Source organism: Leuciscus leuciscus, assembly GCF_965113295.1.
Source record: "Leuciscus leuciscus genome assembly, chromosome: 11".
Taxonomy (NCBI): Eukaryota; Metazoa; Chordata; class Actinopteri; order Cypriniformes; family Leuciscidae; genus Leuciscus; species Leuciscus leuciscus.
The window spans coordinates 30,450,283-30,467,419 of NC_138735.1; the positions used below are offsets into that span (position 1 = coordinate 30,450,283).

Here is a 17,137-nt window from a genome sequence, read left to right on the forward strand (position 1 = left end):
CTTTAATCATTAACAATGCATTGAGATGAGTGATAGAGTCAGTAGTTTTGATAGAACAGTTATGATGAGTGATATCTTTATTATTATCTTGATAAACTTCGAGGGAAAGATAAAGCTGCTTGAAAAAGCTCAGAAACATATGGTGGCAGTTTTCAGTCATAAGTCAGTTTTGAGCGTGTGTGTGTGTGTCTGTGTGTGTGTGTGTGTGTGTGTGTGTGTGTGTGTGTGTGTGTGTGTGAGAGAGAGAAGGGGGTGTATTGGAATCCACTGCTGCTTCAATGTATACATAATGAGTGATTATAATCAAGGTATTAATCAATATTTTTCCTTGTAAATATCAAATGAGTTGAATGACTTCTCTGAAGATTTTACGTTGTTATAGAAGTTACCAGTGTGATTACTGAAATGTTTTTTTCCATTTTCTCTAATGTCTGTATTTGATATCTGAATGCAGTAACAGTGCTTGCTCATTTAGCCCGGCTTCCAGAAATGAAACAGGGACATGTGTTGTGTTTGAGAAAGGTCTTCAACGTGTTAAAACATATAGCGGTCACTGAAGCCAATAGTTTAAGGGACCATTTCTCAGTTAAAGCCTTACTTTCCAGTTAGACTAAGTGTTCCTCTCCTTGAGAGAAAGAACGCATTATCTTCATGTTTTGAGACGACTCTCCTGTTTATAATAAATCCAACCTTGGAAAAGCTGTGTGTCAGTGTGTGTGTTAGTCTTCTTGGTTACAGGTTAAGGAACCACTGGCATTATTGGAGATTGACTGAGTTGTTGTTCAGGACATGCTGGTGCCCAGCAACCCAAATCTGCGACCTGGAAGGTCACGACGTGCCTAACTTCAGAGTCCGAGTGTCAGCTGCATAATCAATGGAGAAATGCTTCAGTCTATCTGTATATGTGAGGAAAATTACTATAGGTGTGTTGGACATCGGCTGCGGCTGGATGTAACCGATCGGCGAGAGTAGCCGCGTGCAGGCGGGGAGGAGCTGCAAACGGAGACGTGAAGTCGGACACTTTCTGGTTCCCGTAGAGACCACTCATGTGGTGTTTGCATACTTTACCACAGCTGAAGTGAAATAAATGCAATATTTGCCAAATAATACACAGATGTTTCAGAGATATGTTCATTCAATGCTTTATGTACTGCTTCATACAGCGTCTGTTTGAACAAGAATACAGTTCAACATAAGCTACTATCAATGAAGTGGAGTCTACGATTTTTAATCAGTTTTAATTTGATAAACACGACACAATATAACATTGCAACTACATGAAAATAGTGTATACTGTTATAAAAAAAACTGATTTGTGAGCTTTAGAGGAATTAAAGGTGTTTGAATAAACACGAAACACATGTGATCGTTGTCATGCGGTGAATCCGGCCAATCGTGGAACAGCTGTGTCGTCATCAGCCCTCGTGCAGCCGCTCTTGAGTTCTCCGCCTACTCTCGAATCGCTCTTGCGGTACTTTGATGGCACACATCACTGTCACGTGGCGTCGGCACTGTATCAAGTCGGACAAAATTTCTAACCATCATGCACTGCTTCAAGTCAGCCGCCGATTGGTCTGCGTAGAGCTGCATGAAGTCGAACAAGTCTAATGTCACAGCCGGCGCCGCCCACCCCATACACAAAATAAATATATTTGAAATATATTTTCAGAGTATATTTTGGAATATATGCAAATATTTGAAATTGGCCCAATAAATATATTTCACACTTAACATTTTTACATTTACATTTATTCATTTAGCTGACGCTTCTATCCAAAGCGACTTACAATTGCTATATATGTCAGAGGTCGCACGCCTCTGGAGCAACTAGGGGTTAAGTGTCTTGCTCAGGGACAAATTGGTGTCTCACAGTGGATTCGAACCCGGGTCTCTCACACCAAAGGCATGTGTCTTATCCATTGCGCCACTACCACCCAACATCATACATTTTTGTTATATTTCAGAATTTATTTCAATGTATTTGGAATATATGCCACATATATTTTGACACTTTTGGGGACCCATACAGAAAAAAAGTACATTGAAATATATTCTGAAATATAACAAAAAAATATGATGTTAAGTGTGAAATATATTTATTGGGCCAATTTCAAATATTTCCATATATTCCAAAATATACTCTGAAAATATATTTAAAATTTATTTATTTTGTGTATGGGACGCTCCTCGGCCCAGGCTCGCCATTGCCAGGTCCTGTTCCCGTTCCCCTGCACGGGCCTGGCCCTCCATCCCTCCATCCCTCCATCCCTCCATCCCTCCATCCCTCCATCCCCCCCACCGCCTCCACTCCACTCCACCCCACTCCACCACCCTCCTGGACTGTGTCCTGAGGAGCGTCTGGAATCTGCTCCTGAAGTGGGGGACTCCCACTATTCCTGTCTTGTGTGGACTTTTTGTCAATTCCTGTCCTGTGCCATGTTTTGTAGTCCTTTTGTCTTGTTTATTAGTCTTCCCAGGTGTTTCTGATTAGCCACGCCCCCTTGTTATCTTGTTAAGCTTGTTTGCATGTGTGTTTAAGCCCTGTGTGTAGTTCAGTCTTGAGTTCTTAATGTTGTATGTAGGTTGTCCTGTTCCCTAGTCTGAGTCTGAGTCTGTCAAATTTTGAGTTTTATTTAATAAAAGACTACGGCACGTGGATCCTGCTTCCTCCTATATGTTTCAACCGCATCGTTACAGTTGTGTGTGTGATCATGTTTTTACTCAATTCCTGTCACACAACAGTTCAGTCACTAGCTATGCTGCCATCCTCCTATTTTATGTGAATTTTGGGATTGACTATCACACAAAAAAACGTCGGATGGAAATGCAGAGATTCACATAAATTATAAAAATGTGCAGAAAAATCGTATGAGCTCAACTGAGGTGATAATGTTTTTATCCGATAAGAAGACATGCACATAAACTATAATGGAAACATATTCATAAATCCCTCAATGCGCAACAAAAAACTCACGTGATTTTGTCTTAACAGGGGATGTGATTGATAACTGGAATCATCTTAAGGGTTTGGTTGTAATATTTTTAATGAACTGTTAAAATTATCCTCACCGCAAACAGCCGTAACATAGCTAACTGTTTTAGCATGTGGGTTTGAAGTTAGCAACAACTAACTTAAACTAACTAACAACTACTGAAACTCTAGGCGTTTCTCAATGTCAAGGAAGGATCCTCGGAAGCCAGAATTTCGAGGATGCTACGTCATCGACATCCGTCGAAGGACTGTTCCAATGTCGAGGATCCTCGGAATTTCCACCAAGGACTGAGTCCTTCGTTCGAAAAATATCCCATATACAGGAAAGGATGCATATGTGTAGCCTTCGCGCTCTCAAATCACCCACAATCCTATGTGCGCAGCTTTGCTATCTTGTTAAAAAAATTCTAAATGTTGGACGTTAACGGAGTCGGAGCGTTAGTGTAATAGTGAGTACAGGCCGTTTGTGTTTGTACATTTCTTTGTAATATAGTGTGATGTTAATTTTCCAATACTTTTAAATATGGTTTAAATGTTTATTTGTGCTTTATGTTTAAAAAGGAGTGTGTGTTATGTGCATTTATTCATAGCATTATTTTCGCTTGGCATACCAGCGTGATGACGTCATCGCACGCATCGCATAGTAACCCGCACGCGAGTGATGCTTCATTCGTAGTAAATGCAGAGACGAGAAGCCATCACAAATGCGTTCTTCTCTTCATTGTCTTGTTACTTACAGGTAACTGCAAAGTATAATGCAAAACACACTTCCGATTTAAGCATAAACACTGTTAATATAATATGAATGAGTTGTGCGCGTGTTTAACGCAGTTGTTTTGTTATATGAATAGTGCGTCATGAGTTTGTCATGTTGAGCACATGGTTAGCATAAGTGCTCTGCGATTAGCGCCAGAGTCCGCCACATAATTGATTAAAGTATAAATACTATTCGAATCTATAACGTATAATATTGTTTAGTGTTATAAATTATTTCTAATTTACATACGTGGTCGTAATCGACGGTGATGTCTGTAAACTGTGTAATGCGTTACATTTGAGTGAATGTAGTGAATGTAGTTGAGTGAATTTCACATGTCTTGTCATTCAATGTAATACATCAGACAACGAACTTGTATGTGTTCTAAACTGAGAATAGGGAGTGGATTCTTAATGTGTTTTACATCATCATTCTCATGTTATTATTTAGATAAAGGGTAAATGCTAGTTAAAGTGTTTTATATATAAAAATGATCTATTAGGGTGTCACTTTGGCAATTGTAAACCCTGAATATGCAAAATGTTTACAGTTGTAATATGCATATACTTTTATTGATTCGTAGTAAATGCAGAGACGAGAAGCCATCACAAATGCGTTCTTCTCTTCATTGTCTTGTTACTTACAGGAGTACTACATATTTTGGAGGCCCCGCTGGGATGATTGTTGGGTGGTCTGACTCCTTCATCAGCGAGAACCACCCAGTCACATTCATCTCTTACCCAGACGTACAGCAGTGAGGCTGCAGAGTGAAGTGGAGAGACAAGGCCGATTTAGTGGTGCGTGCGCTTGAGACACAGTGAGTTCAGAAGCGACGGCACCCAGGTCAGTGAGGTAACCACCACTTTCAACACTGCTAAATACTGTAGAGGAAAAAAAGAAAAGAAAAGGAAGAATGGATGCGCTTGAAAGTCTTCAGGAGGAGATAGGAGAAAAATTATGCACACTGTCAAGAGAGAAATTAATAGAACTCTGCTCCTTTTTACACATCCCGTCAGTGAAAGATGTGACCCGCCTCTCACTCATAAAGTATATCAGCAGTCATTTATTGAGGAGTGAGCTGGAAGAACTAGAGGATAGTGGCATGGCAGAGTTATTGTGTATTCATGAGAAGATAAGTGACCTCACAGTGGCTACTGCTGACAATCCAGAAAAATGGGTGGAGCCAGGACACGTTGAAAGAGACATGAACACGGCCCAGAGACCAGTGAGAGAAAGTAGTACTGTAACTGAGTCATTTCAGGCTATGCATATTAATACTGCTGTAGCACACACCACATCGGGGACGCCGGCAACATCCGATAGGAGGCGGACAGACCATTCACAACTGCCCCAGAGACACAGCGCGCCAGTCATTTGGCATAAAGAGTTTAAAATCTCAGGCTTGATCGGTGAACCAGGCCAAAAGGACCGATTATCATTCTCTAGTCTCGCTCGTCAAATCGAGAGTGGGTTGGGCAAGGGATATCCTGAACAGGAAATCATAGATGCAGTAATCAGATCCATTACACCTGGGCTTCAGCTGCGTAGCTATCTTGAAGGGAAAGCTGGTTTAACTCTTCCTACTCTGAGACGCATTCTCCGTTCTCATTATCAAGAAAAAAATGCAACTGAATTATACAAACAATTGACCACCGAGGGCCAGCGTAGCAAAGAGACCCCCCAAAACTTCCTGATACGGGCTCTTGACCTGAGACAAAAAATTCTGTTTGCCTCGCAAGAAGATGAATCTGGGCTGAAGTATGACCCTGTTTTAGTGCAGAACATGTTTCTGCATTCAGTTTTAACGGGCTTGCAAAACGACCGTGTTCAGAGCGACTTACAGCCGTATCTTTCTGACGCCGCAATCTCCGATGAAGTATTGCTAGAAAAATTAAATGTTGCATGCTCTCATGAGTCAGAGAGGCAGAACAAGCGGAAAACAGAACGCCAAGCTATTGTTCACGCCACCCAGCTTGATGAACCCGTCCCTGTACAAAAATGTCTGCCTAAACAGTCAAAGTTCGACTTGATGTCTCAGTTAAAAAGACTTAGCGATGACATTATGCAGATCAAAGAGCAAATTCAGCAGCCACAAGTTACATCACAGCAGTGCTTTGCAGTTAACAATGAAGAGTTAGCAGTGACAGCGGCACGCCGTCATCCGCAGAACATGCCACAGATCAGCCAGCTGCCGCCAGAGTGGAGCCCAGTGCCAGGTCATCAAGCCCAGAGTCCGGATTCAGTCAAACATGAGCAACAACATTATCAACTTCAATCGCAACATCCGCAATTTGGTGCTGTATCACAGCAACAGTACACAGCACCACAGCCGCTCCATGCCCTGACTCATTTTGCTCAACGACAGCAGCCCCAGCGCCATCACTTTCAAATACCACCCCAAGCCAGTCAGTCACTAAACCCGGTCACACGACAGTACCCAAATGAACGGTTGTCGCAACACCAACGCCAGTATCAACAGCCCAGACGTCAGCAAGCTAGACAATGTTTTCACTGCCAACAGAGAGGAACCATGGAGCAGTGCACCCATTGCTATTATTGCAGCAGCAGCGAACATTATGCAGCTGGTTGCAGAGTACGGGGTACGAGAAACCAGAGGGAGGTTCAGTTAAACGGGGAAGGGTTGCTCCAAAGGGACAGGGAGTGACCCAAGAGACGACCACGTCCCGACGACGCACAACACGACAGTTCAAACGCAACCTGCAATACCATGTGCCTCATGACATAGACAGCATAATAACAGCCGAATGCCGAGTTAATCAGCATTCTCCAATAACTTCCCTAGTTGGCAGGCAATGCCTGGTGGCCTGCTATTTGCAAGGACATGAGACAGAGGCTTTATGGGACACAGGCTCCCAGGTGTGTATTATTGATGAGCAGTGGAAAGACAGCTACATACCAGAAGTCAGACTGAGAGATATTTCTGAAGCCACAGAAACACCTGAACGTCTACACCTTGTGGCAGCCAATGGTACTGACATGCCGTACGGAGGATGGGTTGAGGTGACGTTCAAGTTGGCCTCCCCTGCTGAAAGAGTGAAAGAATTAGTCATTCCTATGCTTGTTCTAAAGGGTCAGCAACTCCCTAAACCTATCATTGGATTTAATGTAATCGAGCAAGTGATGAAACAAAAAGATACAGACAATTCGGACAAAGTGACTATCAGGCAGCTGTACCAAACCGTTGTAAGCGCATTTCCCAACCTGAAAAGAGACAAAGTCCATACCTTCATCAATCTGGTGACAGCTGATGATCTCGGCGAGTATACAGTGAGTACTGCCCAGGGATCTGTGAACATACCAAAGCACACAATCATGCAAATACAGTGCAAAGTTAAAATGCCACATGTGAGACAAGACAGTGTGTTGCTGTTTGAGCCATGTGTCAACCCTCAACACCCTGAGGGCCTAGAACTGTTTGACACTCTGCTGGAGGTGAAAAAAGGTACCCGCCCTTCAGTCATTCTGAGCGTGCAGAACGAGACCGACCACGATATTATCCTAGGAGGTAGAGTGGAGCTGGGCATAGTGCAACCAGTTAAATCAGTCTTACCTGCGACTATGATCTCTCCAAGGGGAACAGGATCTGTGACTCAGGTTACGGTCGAGGAAACGCCAAGGGGAACAGAGGAAGACAGCCTGTGGGACCCACCGGTCGACTTGAGCCATCTAACTGCACGGCAACAACAACAAGTGAAGCAGATGTTAAGGGAGGAGTGCCAAGCTTTCTCAAAATCTGACGACGACATTGGTTGTGCAAAGGGACTTCAAATGAGTCTTTCCTTGAACGACAATACACCTGTAGCTCGGACATACAATTCAGTTCCAAAGCCCTTGTACCAGGAGATGAAAGACTACCTACAGGACTTAATAGCTCAAGGGTGGGTAGAAAAGTCCAACTCCTCTTATTCTTCGCCAATTGTGTGTGTCCGGAAAAAGGATGGCAGCCTCAGACTGTGTATCGATTACAGGGACCTGAATCGGAAGACAGTACCTGACCGACAGCCGATTCCTCGAGTGCAGGACGTCTTAGATGGCCTGGGGGGCAATTCGTGGTTCTCTCTGCTCGACCAAGGGAAGGCGTATCACCAAGGCTTCATGACCCCAGAGAGCAGGCCACTAACAGCATTCACAACCCCCTGGGGTTTATATGAATGGATTCGCATCCCCTTTGGCCTTATGAATGCTCCAGCAGCGTTCCAGCGGTTCATGGAGAAATGTTTGGAGGGAATGAGAGACGAGATCTGCGTGCCATATCTGGACGACATCTTGGTCTTCACGAAGTCATTTGATGACCAAGTGGAGGCAGTGAGGAGAGTACTGAGGCAACTATGTACCCATGGGATTAAACTAAAGCCACGGAAATGTGACATGTTCAAGAACGAAGTGAGATACCTGGGCAGAATTGTGTCTGCAGAGGGTAGCCGCCTGGACCCAGCCGATACGGCTGCTGTAACAGCTTTGAAGGAGAAGCGACCAGGCACTGTAGGCGAGCTACGTAAGATCTTGGGCCTGCTCAGCTACTATCGTCGGTACATAAAAGATTTTTCAAGAATTGCCAGTCCGCTGTATAACCTTTTGAAGGGCAAAGCCAATGATGGGGAAAGTCCAGCAAGGGCCAAGAAAAGGACAGAAAGGAACAAGAAGGGTTCTGGGGTGCCATCAAACCAGCGGATTGAATGGACAGCGGATTACCAAGAAGTCTTGGAGAAATTGATTGAGTGCTTGGTCCGACCACCCGTGTTAGGGTTTCCAGATTTCTCTGAACCATTCATCCTGCATACAGATGCATCAAATCAAGGCCTGGGGGCTGTTCTATATCAACGGCAAGGTGGAAAGTTGAGGGTGATTGCTTATGGGTCCAGAACATTGACAGCGGCTGAGAAGAACTACCACCTCCACAGCGGGAAGCTGGAATTCCTCGCCCTAAAGTGGGCTGTGACTGAAAAATTCAGGGACTATTTATATTACGCCCCAACTTTCACTGTGTACAGCGATAATAATCCGTTGACCTATGTACTCTCGTCTGCAAAACTCAATGCAACCGGGTGTCGATGGGTCGGTGAGTTGGCAGACTTCCATTTCACAATCCGCTACCGGCCAGGAAGAGAGAATGTGGATGCAGACACGTTGTCTAGGATGCCGTTGGACGTAGAGACTGTGATGAAAGAGTACACAGAGGAGCTTCCATCAGATTGCATCGGAGCAATGATACAAGCAGTTGAAATCCAGGATGAGCTGGGTCCCAACATGGCTGTCAGATGCGAGGATGTAATGGCATGGAGAGACACAGATGAAGCATCACCAACGTCATTGTCAAAAGAGGAGATTCGACAGGCACAGAGTGACGATAAGGACATCAACGTTATCGTCGAGCACTTACAGTCTGGGTCCCGGCCAGGCTCAAAGCAGTGGCGGGCAGTCAACCCAAAGTTCAGAGGTTTAATCCGAGGATGGGACAAGTTACAGTTAGATGAACATGGCATACTGTACCGTAAAACGTCACAGCGGACTCAGCTCGTGTTACCGGCCAAGTTCAAGCACATTGTCCTGAGGGAACTACATGATGAGATGGGCCACCAAGGGCTGGATAGGACAACAAGCCTTATTAGAGACCGTTTTTTCTGGCCACAGATGCAGAAGGATATTGAGCATTATGTCCTAAGGGCATGTCCGTGCATTAAGCAGAAAAAACCATGCCGGGAGATACGAGCACCGTTAAAGAGCATCAAGACAACTTACCCGTTTGAGCTGGTCTCGATTGATTTTCTCCATCTAGATAAGTGCAAAGGAGGATACGAGTACATTCTCGTCGTCATCGATCACTTTACACGATTTGTTCAAGCCTATGCTACCACATCAAAATCAGGCAAAACGGTGGCTGACCGACTGTTCAATGACTTTGCCCTTAAGTTCGGATTCCCTTCGAGGATCCACCACGACCAAGGTGGAGAATTTGAGAACCAGTTGTTTGACCAACTAAGGAAGTACAGTGGTATTACAGCATCAAGAACAACCCCTTACCATCCGCAAGGAAATGGCCAGGTGGAAAGGTTCAATCGAACAATACTACAGATGCTCAAGACTCTGACAGAGAAAGAGAAATCCAATTGGAAGGAGGCACTTAACAAACTAGTCTTCGCATACAACTGCACTAAATGTGAGGTTACCGGCTTCTCGCCATTTTACCTGTTGTTTGGTCGCTCCCCAAGACTCCCTGTTGATGCGTTGTTCGGACTTGACCAGGACCGCGGCACCACTAATCAACGAGAGTATGTAGAACGCTGGACAAAGGGGATGCAAGAGGCTTACGAGATTGCACGGGACCATGCAAAAAAGTCTGCTGAAAGGAACAAGCGAAACTACGACCACAAAGTAAGATGCGCTGACCTGTACCCTGGAAGCCGAGTCCTTGTGAAAAATCTCACTCCGCGAGGGGGTCCTGGAAAGCTAAGGAACTACTGGGAGGACGAAGTTCATGTTGTAATCCGTCAAGCCATGGAGGATGTCCCTATTTACGAGGTGAAACCTGAGCAGGGGAAAGGAAGGTCAAGAGTCTTACACAGAAATCTACTTCTACCATGCGATTACTTACCGTCAGCCATTGCAGAGAAAAAGGACTCCACACCTAACCAACAGAGGAAAAAAAGGGGTCAGCTTGGAAGGAACAGAGAGTATGTGCCAGAGGCCAACAGTGAAAGTGATGAAGATGAGTACAGCTTCAGAGTGGAATGCCAACAAAGAGACAAAAGGACAGATGGACAACATGAGACAAATAGAGATGTGTTATCAAGGGAGTCAGACTTACCTGAATCATCAGTAGGTACCCATGAACTAGCTCATGAACAACATCCACAGTCAACCCAAGCTGAATTGGAAACTGTGCCTGGAGAAGAGAGACAAGTCAACGACACAAGAGACAGGCAGGAAGCTCAGGAGACCGGATCAACTGCTGAGTCTGAGGAAATAGAGTTAGTTGAGAGAGGAGCACCTGCAACACAAGAACAGAAAAACATGCACTCAGGGGAACAAAACAAGTTAACAGCGAGAATGCGACGACCTCCAAAAAAGTTCACTTACGACACCTTTGGGACACCAGTATGTCGCAATGTGCAGAGCATGAGTGGTGACTATTATCAGGATTTCAGAGTCCCAAACACTTGGACAACAATACCCTTTTATTATCACCAAGCCCCACCTTTTTGCTACTAACTGTGTACTACCATATCTTTAAGTTAATCTACTGTTTTGGTTATACTACCAAGTGCCTTTGGGGTGCGAATAATATGGACTGTTGATATGGACTGTTGATATGTGGTCATACATACTGGAACATTTGATAAGTTTATGAACTGCCCTTTCTAATATGCACACTGAAGAGCCTGGAAAACATATATGAACAATGGACAATCAATAGCGAACTCAAGTGAACAGCAAAGCAGATACTGCTGTGCGATTTAGGGAACATGGACTGTTTTAGGGCTCTGAACACAGCCACGTTAAGCTGTTCTAAGCTTCAAATGGACTGTTCTCGTTTGGCATAAGTGAGATGGTTTTTTTTTGTTGTCCTTTCCTGACGACAATTCTGCCAAATGGACTATTGTTGCTGAACTTTGAGACTTTTGTCAATATATGACATTCGCCAATTGAATTATATATAAAAAAAGAGGACTTTCAGTCTTGGTGCCATTGTAATTGTTATGATTCCATTGAAGAATGTGAAAAAAAATGATGTGAATTATCACCGTGGCATGAGTGTGAAAAAAAAAAAAGAAAGAAAGACATTGGTTTAACAGAAAGCAAAAATTGATTAAGATTGATTGAGAAGGGCATTGGTAGATGTCGGGACGACATTTTATCCTGTAGGGGAGAGTGTAATAGTGAGTACAGGCCGTTTGTGTTTGTACATTTCTTTGTAATATAGTGTGATGTTAATTTTCCAATACTTTTAAATATGGTTTAAATGTTTATTTGTGCTTTATGTTTAAAAAGGAGTGTGTGTTATGTGCATTTATTCATAGCATTATTTTCGCTTGGCATACCAGCGTGATGACGTCATCGCACGCATCGCATAGTAACCCGCACGCGAGTGATGCTTCATTCGTAGTAAATGCAGAGACGAGAAGCCATCACAAATGCGTTCTTCTCTTCATTGTCTTGTTACTTACAGGTAACTGCAAAGTATAATGCAAAACACACTTCCGATTTAAGCATAAACACTGTTAATATAATATGAATGAGTTGTGCGCGTGTTTAACGCAGTTGTTTTGTTATATGAATAGTGCGTCATGAGTTTGTCATGTTGAGCACATGGTTAGCATAAGTGCTCTGCGATTAGCGCCAGAGTCCGCCACATAATTGATTAAAGTATAAATACTATTCGAATCTATAACGTATAATATTGTTTAGTGTTATAAATTATTTCTAATTTACATACGTGGTCGTAATCGACGGTGATGTCTGTAAACTGTGTAATGCGTTACATTTGAGTGAATGTAGTGAATGTAGTTGAGTGAATTTCACATGTCTTGTCATTCAATGTAATACATCAGACAACGAACTTGTATGTGTTCTAAACTGAGAATAGGGAGTGGATTCTTAATGTGTTTTACATCATCATTCTCATGTTATTATTTAGATAAAGGGTAAATGCTAGTTAAAGTGTTTTATATATAAAAATGATCTATTAGGGTGTCACTTTGGCAATTGTAAACCCTGAATATGCAAAATGTTTACAGTTGTAATATGCATATACTTTTATTGATTCGTAGTAAATGCAGAGACGAGAAGCCATCACAAATGCGTTCTTCTCTTCATTGTCTTGTTACTTACAGGAGTACTACATTAACGGGTCAATATGCTTTCAAATGTAAATATATTTACGTTACCAAACATTTGTTTAAAAAAAATAATTACATCCATTATGTTATGGGTCAAATTGACCTGCACTGTTTAAACACACTTGACAGTCAAATAATCAATATGATTAAAAAGGAGTTTATTGATTTAAAAACGATTATATTGCCTAAGTGAACAGAACTGCGTCCATAGCAACGCTCTGTTTTTCATTTTCACTGACGTAATGACACACTGACGTGCACTTGCTAGCCTGTTCCATTTACGTGTTCTCCGAATGCTAAAGAGGAGCCTCGCCTAGCCTCTGAAGGAAGTGACTTGGAAGGACCAGTCCTGCCAAGGAAGTATCCTTGACATTGAGAAACACCTACTGATCTCAGTAAAACTGCATCCTTTACATCCTGTTTTCGGTTGAAGCCCAAAGTAGTCGATTGCCGAGTTCATGTGCATAGGTTTAGTTACCTATGATCACGCGCGTGAACTCGGCAATCGACTACTTTGGGCTTCAACCGAAAACAGGATGTAAACACAAGTATTTGCGCTGGCTTAAATGACATCATTTTTATACATATCTTTCACATCTACTGCAGTCAGATTCACTCGTGTTCACTCTGAAGGAATCACTCACATTTTCTGTGCACTTGTAATGACACATCAAGGATGTTAAGAGGCTAAAAGCAGGTTTAATACTTGCCCCATTGAAGTCAACAGGGTGCACATTTTTAAAATAGAATAACTCGGTGTAGGCAACACCGATTTTTGTCGTTGTTCTCTGTACTGACAGCACTCCAAATGTACAAAAAAATGAGCTCAATGTTAAAATTGACCGGAGTTCTCCTTTAATGCGTCCAGAAAACAGTGAATGGTCACAGACAGACTGATTGTGGGACGGTGGAGCGTCTGATCATGTTAAATAAGGTTTCTCTCTTTCACTGCTCATTTTGCTCTGAATCAGTTCATCTGTGACTCTTGTACATGATGATCTAAACAGCGGCTTTATGGAAGATGATTAATAAACTCAAGCAACAACATCTTTATGATTCACTTTACAGTATGAGTGTATGATTAGGAAGGACAAATAAAAAACATGAACAACCAGAATAGATAAACCAACAATTATCTTTCTAATTATCTTCAGTAATATGAATGATTGATATCAATATTAAGTTTTTATTAATTATAATTATTAATTATATTAATTGATATTAAGTTCATATTTGTGTTTCTGTTGAGTGAGTGAGTGTGTGTGTGTGTGTGTGTGTGTGTGTGTGTGTGTGTGTGTGTGTGTGTGTGTGTGTGTGTGTGTGTGTGTGTGTGAACTTGATAAATCAACAGACTTATTAAAACTGCTCAAGCTGAACTGAAGTGTTTGAGCAGCTGCAGTTTCAGTTCAGTCACTGTGACTCTGACTGACGGAGGTTTTTGTACGACTCTTTATCACTGTGTGAACACACCACCACTGTAATAACTCTGACAGTAATAATGTCCAGCATCTTCAGTCTGGACTCCACTGATGGTCAGAGTGAAATCACTGTTAGATCCACTGCCACTGAATCTAGATGGAGTTCCTGACTGGAGGGTGTTTGTGTAATAAATCAGTAGTTTAGGAGCTTCTCCAGGTTTCTGTAAGTACCAGCTCAGAGCTGGTTGTCCATCACCACCAACATAATCACTATAACAGCAGTGTGGATCACTGCTAGTTTTACAGGTTACAGTGACTGATTGTCCAGTTTGAGAGAGCAGCTCTGAGGGAGTTTGAGTCACTGTCTCCTGCCCAACAGATTCTGACAAGAGAGAAAGATTAGAAATCACACACACTTTTACAACCTTATATCTTCACAACACACATAAAGATAACGAGTGAATAACGTTTGTAATCTTGACTGACACAAACCTCGACATAACACTGCCAGCGTCCAGATCAATATGGTGATGAAAGTCATTTTTGTAGGTTGAAGGTTCAGTTACAGTGAAAAACAGTTGTTGATCATGTTTGATGTTTGACAGAGTTATAAACACATGCAGAGCACTGAAGCGTGTGTCGCTCATGTAAAACACACTCTATGCAAACGCTTCAGGAGTCACAGATTTAACTTTAATGTGCTTTCATTGAGACTTCACAAACATTTCACGAGTTCACGTTAATATGATCCTTTATTGATATAAAGCAATATTTTCTGAGTGTGATATTGCTTTGATACAACAGTTTAATTAATTTATTTTTGAGTACTTTACATTTTAGTCATTTATATTGCCAGTAGTTATTTACTAACTGAAAGTTACGGCTAACTGAAATATTTCCAAACGAAACCACAGTAAAACAAACCAGTGCGACTCTGAGAAACACAATCGTGGCCTAATAGTTAGAGAGAGTCAGAGAGGTTTAATGCAGAGGACAAACTCTGAGTTTGGGTTTCCACACTTGGCCTTCATATGTCGGTTTCACAATACTGAATGAATCAGTGTTTTAAATCGGATGATAAAGTTAATGGCTGCATCCGAAATCACATCTTCCCTTCTATATAGTAGGCAAAAAACAGTGTGTGACAAAAGAAGGATGTCCGAATTGACAATACTCATAAAAGCAAAAAGTACTCGGATGTCCGACTACTTTTGGAGAGATCCTGAAGTGTGATACGATGGACACTTTACTATCCCATGAGGCCACAGGAGAGGATCTGTGAATGACAGTGAAGAGATGCAACTGACGCTGGTAGATCACATGATAATGACAACATGGTGAATGTAGTACGTCTGGATTACACTACACACACTCATTTACACTATAACTGACTTTTTTAGTGGCCGTGAAGTAATTGCTAAAATCAAAATAAGTATCTACTCAAGAGAGTATGTGATTTCAGCGCTTCTTTCAGCTTTTTCTACATATTCAGAGACTTCATCCTTCGAAGGCCGATTGCCTCACAGCGGCTCGATGAAGTCTGTCTCTCACAGGCTCCTTCAAATGCGTCTTCATTTCCCGTGAAACAACACTCACATTTCCCATTTAACACTCAGTCCGACGTTCATGACCTTTGAAGGATCCAGACTCTGAATTGACCGTTCACAAAGACCCGCCCCCTTTAGTTACTGTTGCTATGTCCGATAAGCGACGCCGCTCTCACGCCACACACGTTCTCACGCAGTGAAACACACATCGCGGAGCAGAGACACTGACAGACAGGACAGACCAGGGTACTTTTGATATGAAACAAAGTCTCACCTTTCAAATGTAGTCATTTTTTAAAGACATTTAAACAATAAATACTGTTTTGTGTCTCTTTAATGTGTCTGACAGATCTCTGTAGAGCATCAGTTAAAGCTGCTCGTGAACCGATCAACTCTTCCTTCTAGTTCATTTATAGCATCAAATAAACATGAATGAACATAAGAAGGAATGTTGTTTTAACAGCGGAAAGACGTCAGTACACTTTGTTTCTCTAGTTTAAATCCTCCAGCATTAATCTACTAACTCTCCTGACTGCTTGTCGGACAAAATGGCGGATGGCGGATTATGATTGGTCAGATCGCCTGTCAATCAAACTCCCTGCGAAGGGTCAATTGGTATGCAGCCATTGATATAGTCGGCTAATCGCACATGTATATTAATAAGCCATATAAATCATAATAATAAGCCTTTAATTTCCTATATATAATACATCGGCTAATCAGCGCTCAAGCGCACACATAAAGCTTGCCACAGCGCACCGGCAAACTACAGAGAACCGCCGGTAACGATCTGTCCATCACAGACTGAGTGACTTCACCACAAGTTTTTTTTTTCTGCGACTAACCGACGAATAAACGTTTTAGTTGACTAAGCCTCTTCTAGTCGACTAAAGAGTAGTTGAATATGAAGGAGCAGCTCTACACTCAATTCACTCTCTTGTCGCGTAACGATGAAACTTGCAGAAAGAGTCTCTGTAAATCCAGCACTAAAGCTGCAGGTTAAACACATCTGTGTGTGATGATGGAGGATCTGCTTCTGTCACGAGACTCCACTCCAGCTCTGAGTATCGCTCCACTTATTCACTGAATTACAGTAATCTTCAATTACCTACAATAACCGTATCATAGTTTTGTGAATACGTTTTTTTTTTTAAATCAGGTAAAAACACAAATAAAAATTTGTATCTCTTTCTGGTAACACTTTATAATAACGTTCAGTTGTAAGTCATTAATAAGTGGTTAGTTAATGATGAACTAATCATTTACAGAACATTCATAAATGATTAGCAAGTGATACACTAACATTTTATGTATGTTTTGTAAATTCCGTTACAAGTTATTTACAAGTGATTAGTAAATGATTAACTAATTGTTTACGAAACATGACTATGCATTCATAAATTATTAATAAGTGATATGTTCATTATTGTATGTATGTTTTGTAGATTCAGTTATACGTAATTTACAATTGATAAGTAAATGATTAACTAATTATTTACAAAACATGAATATGCGTTTCATAAATGTTTAATAAATAATGTTTTTTTTTTTTTTTTTTTTATGTA

General features: G+C 41.9%; 1 long non-coding RNA gene and 1 gene segment (V, D, J or C); both read right to left on the bottom strand.

The window, feature by feature from the left end:
• Positions 1-17,137, bottom strand: part of LOC309508997 — a 58,995-nt gene that overhangs the window by 35,684 nt on the left and 6,174 nt on the right. The gene's annotated exons all lie outside the window — the stretch shown is intronic.
• LOC309508957 (immunoglobulin kappa variable 1-8-like) overlaps positions 14,000-17,137 on the bottom strand; it is a 138,459-nt gene continuing 135,321 nt past the window's right edge. Inside the window, exons 3-4 of the V gene segment in view lie at positions 14,518-15,412; positions 14,000-14,407 (exon numbers count right to left, since the gene is read on the bottom strand).